This window comes from Monopterus albus, unplaced genomic scaffold (assembly GCF_001952655.1).
Source record: "Monopterus albus unplaced genomic scaffold, M_albus_1.0 scaffold13.1, whole genome shotgun sequence".
Lineage (NCBI taxonomy): Eukaryota > Metazoa > Chordata > Actinopteri > Synbranchiformes > Synbranchidae > Monopterus > Monopterus albus.
The window spans coordinates 4357912-4364448 of NW_018127893.1; the positions used below are offsets into that span (position 1 = coordinate 4357912).

Below are 6537 nucleotides of genomic sequence, written 5' to 3' on the forward strand. Positions count from 1 at the left end.
TTATATATATTGCATTTTTCACTTTAGTTAGGTGTATAATAGTATAGCCCCAGATTGTGACTATCATGTATTACATACATGAGTCACGAACACGTTGGATCGCTCACAGTGACAACCTGTATTCTCCCATTTGTTTAGACTGAAGCAGACAAACACGCATAGCGACTCAAACGGTGATGGAGTCATCAGCTCCCCTCTGGTGGTCCCTTCATTTCTCTCTCTCCCTCACTGTGCGTCATTTTATGGCTACAAGTCAGCTAACATTTGTTTTGACAAAAGACCCCATTTAGTCAATGTTTGGTTGATATTTATAGTGAAGAAGGCCATTCCTAATTCTGTCTTTTAGGTAATTTGTGATGGTCGGTGTGCTGTCATCATTGGATAACACACTTTAAACCTGGATAGCTTTAAATGGGCTTATCCAGCATTGTGTGTGTGTGTGTGTGTGTGTGCACGAGCGGAGGGAGATATTCAGACACAGGAGTTTCACAAGAATCCCATAACACTCTCACGTCCCTGAGTGGCTCATTTGTGTGCTGTTGAACATTGTGGAATACCAGGCATTTGTTTTTATGATTCAGCCTTCAGCTGGCTTCTCCCAGCGTCTGGGTTTATTTGTGAAGCTAAGCTGGTCTGGCCAACCAGACCCCCCCCTCCTCCCTCATCCCCTCTTGAGTAGAATATTTAAAAATTGTATTTTAAACATTTGGGTGATGCCCTCATCCAGAGTAACCTACAGTGGGTGCAGTACATGGCTCAGATGAATTTTGGCTGAGCGATCAATCACATGAACTTGTGGCCATGGAATGAATTACCCAGCATTGTCTGTCACCCTGGGAGAAGTTTACTTCTCTGCATGGGTAAGCATGTATGTATAAGTGTAATGCCCTCTTCTCGTGGCCTTGACAAGCAGGCTTACCACATGCGGTGGTGTATATTTTGACTGCATGGTCAAACAAGGGTACAGCAGACAATGACTCTTGCCCACCCATTTGGACAAACACTGCAGGTTTTACTTCCTTGTTTTCACTCTCCAGTCATACTTTTTTATTCTCTCTTACCTAACCTTCAAATCATAACACTGTTCATCTCCAGTTTCCTCTCTCTCTCAATGTCTTAAATACTTTCAATGTCTTAAATACTTTCACCTACTCTTTCGTTACATCTCTTTCCCCTCACACTTTCTCTAGGTGTGGACCTGCACCAAGGAATGCAGTTAAATTAGTGTTTCATCTCTCCTGCCAGCCAGCTCCATCTGTACTCCCAGCCATGCCAAGCATTTCAGACACAATTGACCTTAAAAGGAAACAATAGTGCCCTATCACTTCTGCTCTGTCAGTCAAGGAACGGCTCATTCCTGCATGGGCAGGGTCCAGCTCGCACACAAAGATCTTTGTGAAAGAAGTACTGGAAAATAAGAGCAGTGCAGTGCACCTAGTAAAGTTTTCCTCGTTATTTATACAAGTCTGAAACGTGACCATGTAGCCATATCTGTGTCACAAAATTCACTAGATATAAAATAAAACAGTAAATACATTTTAGATGTTTTTTTTTTTTTATTCAGTTAAATACCTGATTATTTTTAAAACAATAAGGGCTGAGTTAGTGCCAGCTGCAATTCTTATCAGGCATATTCTCAGTTAGAATCAGGTATAAACGGCAGCTGCTGTGAATGAGAGCTGCTTTGTTTACAGCTTGTATTTTCAGGCTAGCTCCTCTTCTTTCACCTTCTCATTGTCAAAAACAGTTACCACCACCACCACCACCACCACCACCACCACCACCTGATGGTAGGGAGAGTTATTTCTCTCATCCAGGCGTAGAACCTACGTGCTAGTTGGCCATTGGCGTGTACAGTGTGTTTAAGTGCCACCTTTACTACCCAGAGTCCAAGTGGCCTAGACAGAGGTGATACAGAGTTTGATAAACTCAGCTCTTCATCTTGCACAAGTAATTTATTTGCAGCATCCTTGGTATTAATAAAGTATCATTTCATTATATTTGTTAAGGTATTCTACATCTGCAGTATGTCAGACAGTGAAATCTTATTGGTTGTTTACTTGTTTTTACTCTTCATTCTGTAAAGGTTCTTACATGCCAGGCAGTTTCTATGTTGTCGGCTTTTTGCTGTGAAGTTAAGACATCAAAGATCTTCTGTGACATTGCTGGTTGATGTATTGCACTTGTTGTATAACTGAATAATAGTCTGCAATGTGTGTAACCAGCAGTATAGTGTGTGAAAGCCTGTTGTTTGTGGAACAGGGAGGGCTACAGGGCTGTAAGCCATTAGATATCAGGACAGGTTCTGCAGGTTCACAGTGAAGTTAAAGAGGTGGATGGTTTTCCACCTGACAGCTCATTAGTAGACAGAATTCTTGCTCCACCTTGTTGCTCTGCTGGGCTGGCATGCACATAACAGTAGAAGGAATGTTGTTTGCAGCCTTTAGTGACACCAAATTAATTATCAGTCATGTTCTTTTCCTCTCTAGTGTTCCTTCCACCTTTTATTAGGGTCTACTGTCTGCTGCTTCCTAGATCTCTGCCTCCTGTCCCTTCCCATCATCCTCCTCTTTAAGTATCTGCTTGTTCTTTCTGCTCCTCTGTCTCTTTCCTTGTTCTTCTCTCACTCTGTCTCTCTAGGCATCTTGTTCACTGTGTTTGATTTGGGCATTCCTTTCCTCCCCAAGCAGTCAAAACAACCCCAGACATATCTGAACTGCAATCCCAGTGTGCACGTACACATACATATACATATACATACACTCTCTGTTCTGTTAATCACTCACAGGAAAGGGGCTCCCATGCAAACAAGGCGTGCCACCACCTGATGGTAGGGAGAGTTAGTGGAACCCAGGATGGGGCTTCATGTCTTGAAATGTTCTCCAGTGGAGGAAACTGAACATGACCTCCTTTTTCTCCTTCTGTTGCTCACCCTTGTTTCCTCTTTTGTTTAATCAGTGTGATTCATTTATCCTTTCTCTTTTTCCATATTGCCTTTGAAATAAGTTAACAATAACTTAACACTTAAATGAGCATCTGTGCTTGTCTGAAATACATTTTTGTGCTTTTAATTAAAGCATGTCCTGCAAGACATTGTGCTTATGTAATGCAGTACGTTCCAGTTACCAAAATACAAATATGAACAAAAGTCCAACAATAAAATGAAACAACGTCATCATGATAAAGATATTAGGACTGGACAATAAATCAATATTATAATTTATCCATACATACATCATCAGTGCAATCGTACTGTAATGATGTTGCCAATCTTCAAATTTCTGTTTTCAAATTTAATGATTATGATCAAGATGTAAATGAATTTTTTTGAAGTGAAGTGTTTATCCACTGCATAAAAGTTGAATGCAGTGTACTTTTATTATAGGCTAATAAATTCAAGCCTAGTCCAGAGCTAGAAGATTAGAGTTTTGAAGTTTTCTTCATGATACAGAAGTGTACATGGAGTGGACACAAGTGTTTGGTGTGCTAGAAATGACACTTACTGTGATGGAAAAGTGTGAAACAACCCGGCGACTATTTCAGGAATTGCCACCTCACACAGTTATGGTTCCTCCTCCACCTGACACATGATATGTGCATGAGTAGAAGCGAGTGGGAGCAGAGGATGATGTTTGGTTACAGGTTGATCTCTGGTCACTAGGGTATTTGGCATCCTTAGCAATCCTAAGAATGTGTCAGATCTCATTTGTTAAATTGCATATTTTATTTAAGAAGATTATTTATCAAACGTGCAGCCTACAGAAGGCTGGTTTTGTACTCATTTTGCTTTATTACAGTGTAGAAGCATTGTTGTGAGAATGGTGTGAGACACAATTTGGTAGAACCTGTGTGTTAAGCCGGTGCAGTTGAGTGCAGAGTAGCCGGGTCGTCTGGTTCCTAAAAAGAAGAGTAAACAGGCAGGATGACGCAGAGAAGAGTTGAGAGAGCGGCAGGAGCAACTAAAAGACTGATGTCCCGTGTCCATCACTAGCTACTGTGAGCAAATCCCTTGCGACTAAACGTCTTTCTGAGCAGTTTTCACTGGAATATGAAAGAGTCGCTTTATTGTTTTACTCTTTTAGACCTGAAGTAGGTTGGCCAGTCAACACAAAATTTATTAGCAAAAGTTGCTGTTATTGATTAATCTTTAAAGTAAATTATAAGCTAAAATCCAGGAGTTCCAGCTGCTCAAATGTGTGGACTTTCAGATTTGAGTCATCTTTTTAGGTGGGAAATTGAAGAATTACCTCATGTTTTGGACGAGAGCTGAAACGATTAGTTAATCAATACAAAAAACAGGCAACTGTAATTAATCATTTTTGTCTTTTTTTTTTTTTTTTTTTAAAGCATATGCATTGTTGTAAGTACTTCAGCATCCTGTCACTGCTTACAGTTCACAGGAACCTTGTCCTTCTTCATCAGCACCCCCCCACCCCCAAAACCTCCTTCTCTCAGCTTTGAAATTTAGTCCAGACTCCTGTCTTGAATCTGGATTCTCTGTGCTTAACCAAACATATGGAATGCTACTGTAGTGGAATGCTCCAAGTCTGGGCTGTTGTGTGTGTGTGTGTGTGTGTGTGTGTGTGTGTATGTGTGTGTATGGAACCGAGCACATGTTTTGCAGCAGATGAGGGCTTCTAGTGTGATTGTGATTATGATAATGGTGCATGTGTGTCTGTATGTGCACCAGTGTCTTCCTCAGAAAACTGAATAGGCCCCTCTGTTGTCGTGGCCAAACGCTGCTTCTCTGCTCATGCATGAGTCTATTGCAAAGCCTCCAAATGCGTCCCATGTCTGAGCAGTTAGCTCATTTTTTTTAGCCTGTTAGCGTGACCGTGAATGGCATCCCCTACAGTGACTGCATTGTCAGCCCGGCCGCAGGCTCTGACAACAGCCAAACATAACAATGGTGAAACATGGCACAAGTTTGTTTTGATATTATGAAGCTCAGTGAGTCCACTTTTACTAATCTCATGCCTTGCTTTTGTTTCTTAACCACAGGATGGAGACTTTCCAGAGAGGACTGTAACATGTCACAGATGTAAGCATACATCTAAAATGTAAGTCATGCCTTCCATTACTTTGGATAATGTTGATTTGTTTGTGCACTTGTCTGTTTGTGTACATATTGAGAATTTCATTGAAAGTCTGCAAAAGTTTTCACAGTTAATGAAAAAGGGAAAGCATGGCTTTCTAAAAGCTATTCATGTGTGTGTGGTCATCACATCACCAAGTCCGGCAAAATCAGTTTACAGGTGATAATGTTCAAAATTTCAAACGTTTCCTCTGACTCCCTTCACTTTTCTTCCTCCACTCCTACACCCCTCTCTTTCTCCTCACCCTCCTCATACTCCTCCTCCTTGCCTCGTCCTCCCCTCCTCTGCTTCCTGCTGGGCGCATACACCGGCGCCGTGCTTCCTTCCCTGTAGCTGAAGTCACATAGGAGTGGCACACATATGCATATATGGTTCTGCGTAACATATTCTGTAACATATGGGTCAGTGCACTCATACACATAATCATCCACAGCAGAGATAGGTAGGTAGGTGTGTGTGTGTGTGTGTGTGTGTGTGTGTGTGTGTTATCTGGCTAGGTTAGTCAGCAGAGACGGCATGTGTCATTGTCTTCTTGGCTGTCTGCTCATACAACAGGTGAGGAGGGTCAATATGTATCCAAGGCGTGTTCTGTGCATCTTCACTGAGCTGGATTAAATATGCATTTATTATTGTGGATGCTAGTTCACATCCTGTTTGAGCTGAATCCATCCTAAACAGTAGGGAACTAACAAAGACCCCAAAAACCAGCATTAAAACACGAGAAGGCTCATGTCACTGAACTGCTATAAAACACATCCCACTGTATTTAAGTTTCTCAGAATCGGGAGCTTCATTATTTTTTTTTCCATTATTTTTAAAAGAAAAAAGTGAGGTGTTTTAGGAAACTAGCTTATATGCTTTCTTGCTGATAGTTATATAAAAAGATCTGCAGCATTTTTATGTCTGTTAGTCAGTAGACAGCTTAACGAATGGCAGAAGGGGAGATGGCCACATTGGCTTTTGTCTCAAGGTCTAAGTTAACTTGTTCTTGTAATGTTAATTCCAGAAAAAAAACAACCCTGCAGCTGACAACAAATAATATCATGTTTCCTGTGCACTCCAGGTAATTTCAAAGGAAAGACATAACTGTTTTAAATGTTACAAGGCTTTATGAACTATGCAAATATTGACTTAGTGTGTTGTATCAATTGAGGTAAGGGGTTTTTACTCATATCAAAATCCATGCTGAGTTTTAAATTCAAGAATCTAACTAATACTTGTCAGTATCTTTGTATGGTTGATGTGAAATGTAATGAGTTGTTGTTGATTCTTTGCCTTAACAGACATTCACAATGTAATTACTTACAGTATCTGTCATAACTTTATGGCTCAGTATGCCTCTCCTCTGATACACAACCTCGTGATTCTGCCTCCTGCTATGTCCCGTCCCCCGTTCCCCCACCTCCTCTTCCCCTCCTCCATCCTGCAGCCAGTGCTGCAT

General features: G+C 41.1%; 1 protein-coding gene across 1 annotated transcript in view; it reads left to right on the forward strand.

Annotated features, from left to right (window-relative positions):
* The window catches only part of luzp1 (leucine zipper protein 1), a 28491-nt gene that overhangs the window by 9443 nt on the left and 12511 nt on the right, over positions 1-6537 (forward strand). The window contains exon 2 of the mRNA XM_020590972.1: positions 5002-5060. The gene's annotated coding sequence lies outside the window, so the exon portion shown is untranslated. The remainder of the gene's footprint in view (positions 1-5001; positions 5061-6537) is intronic.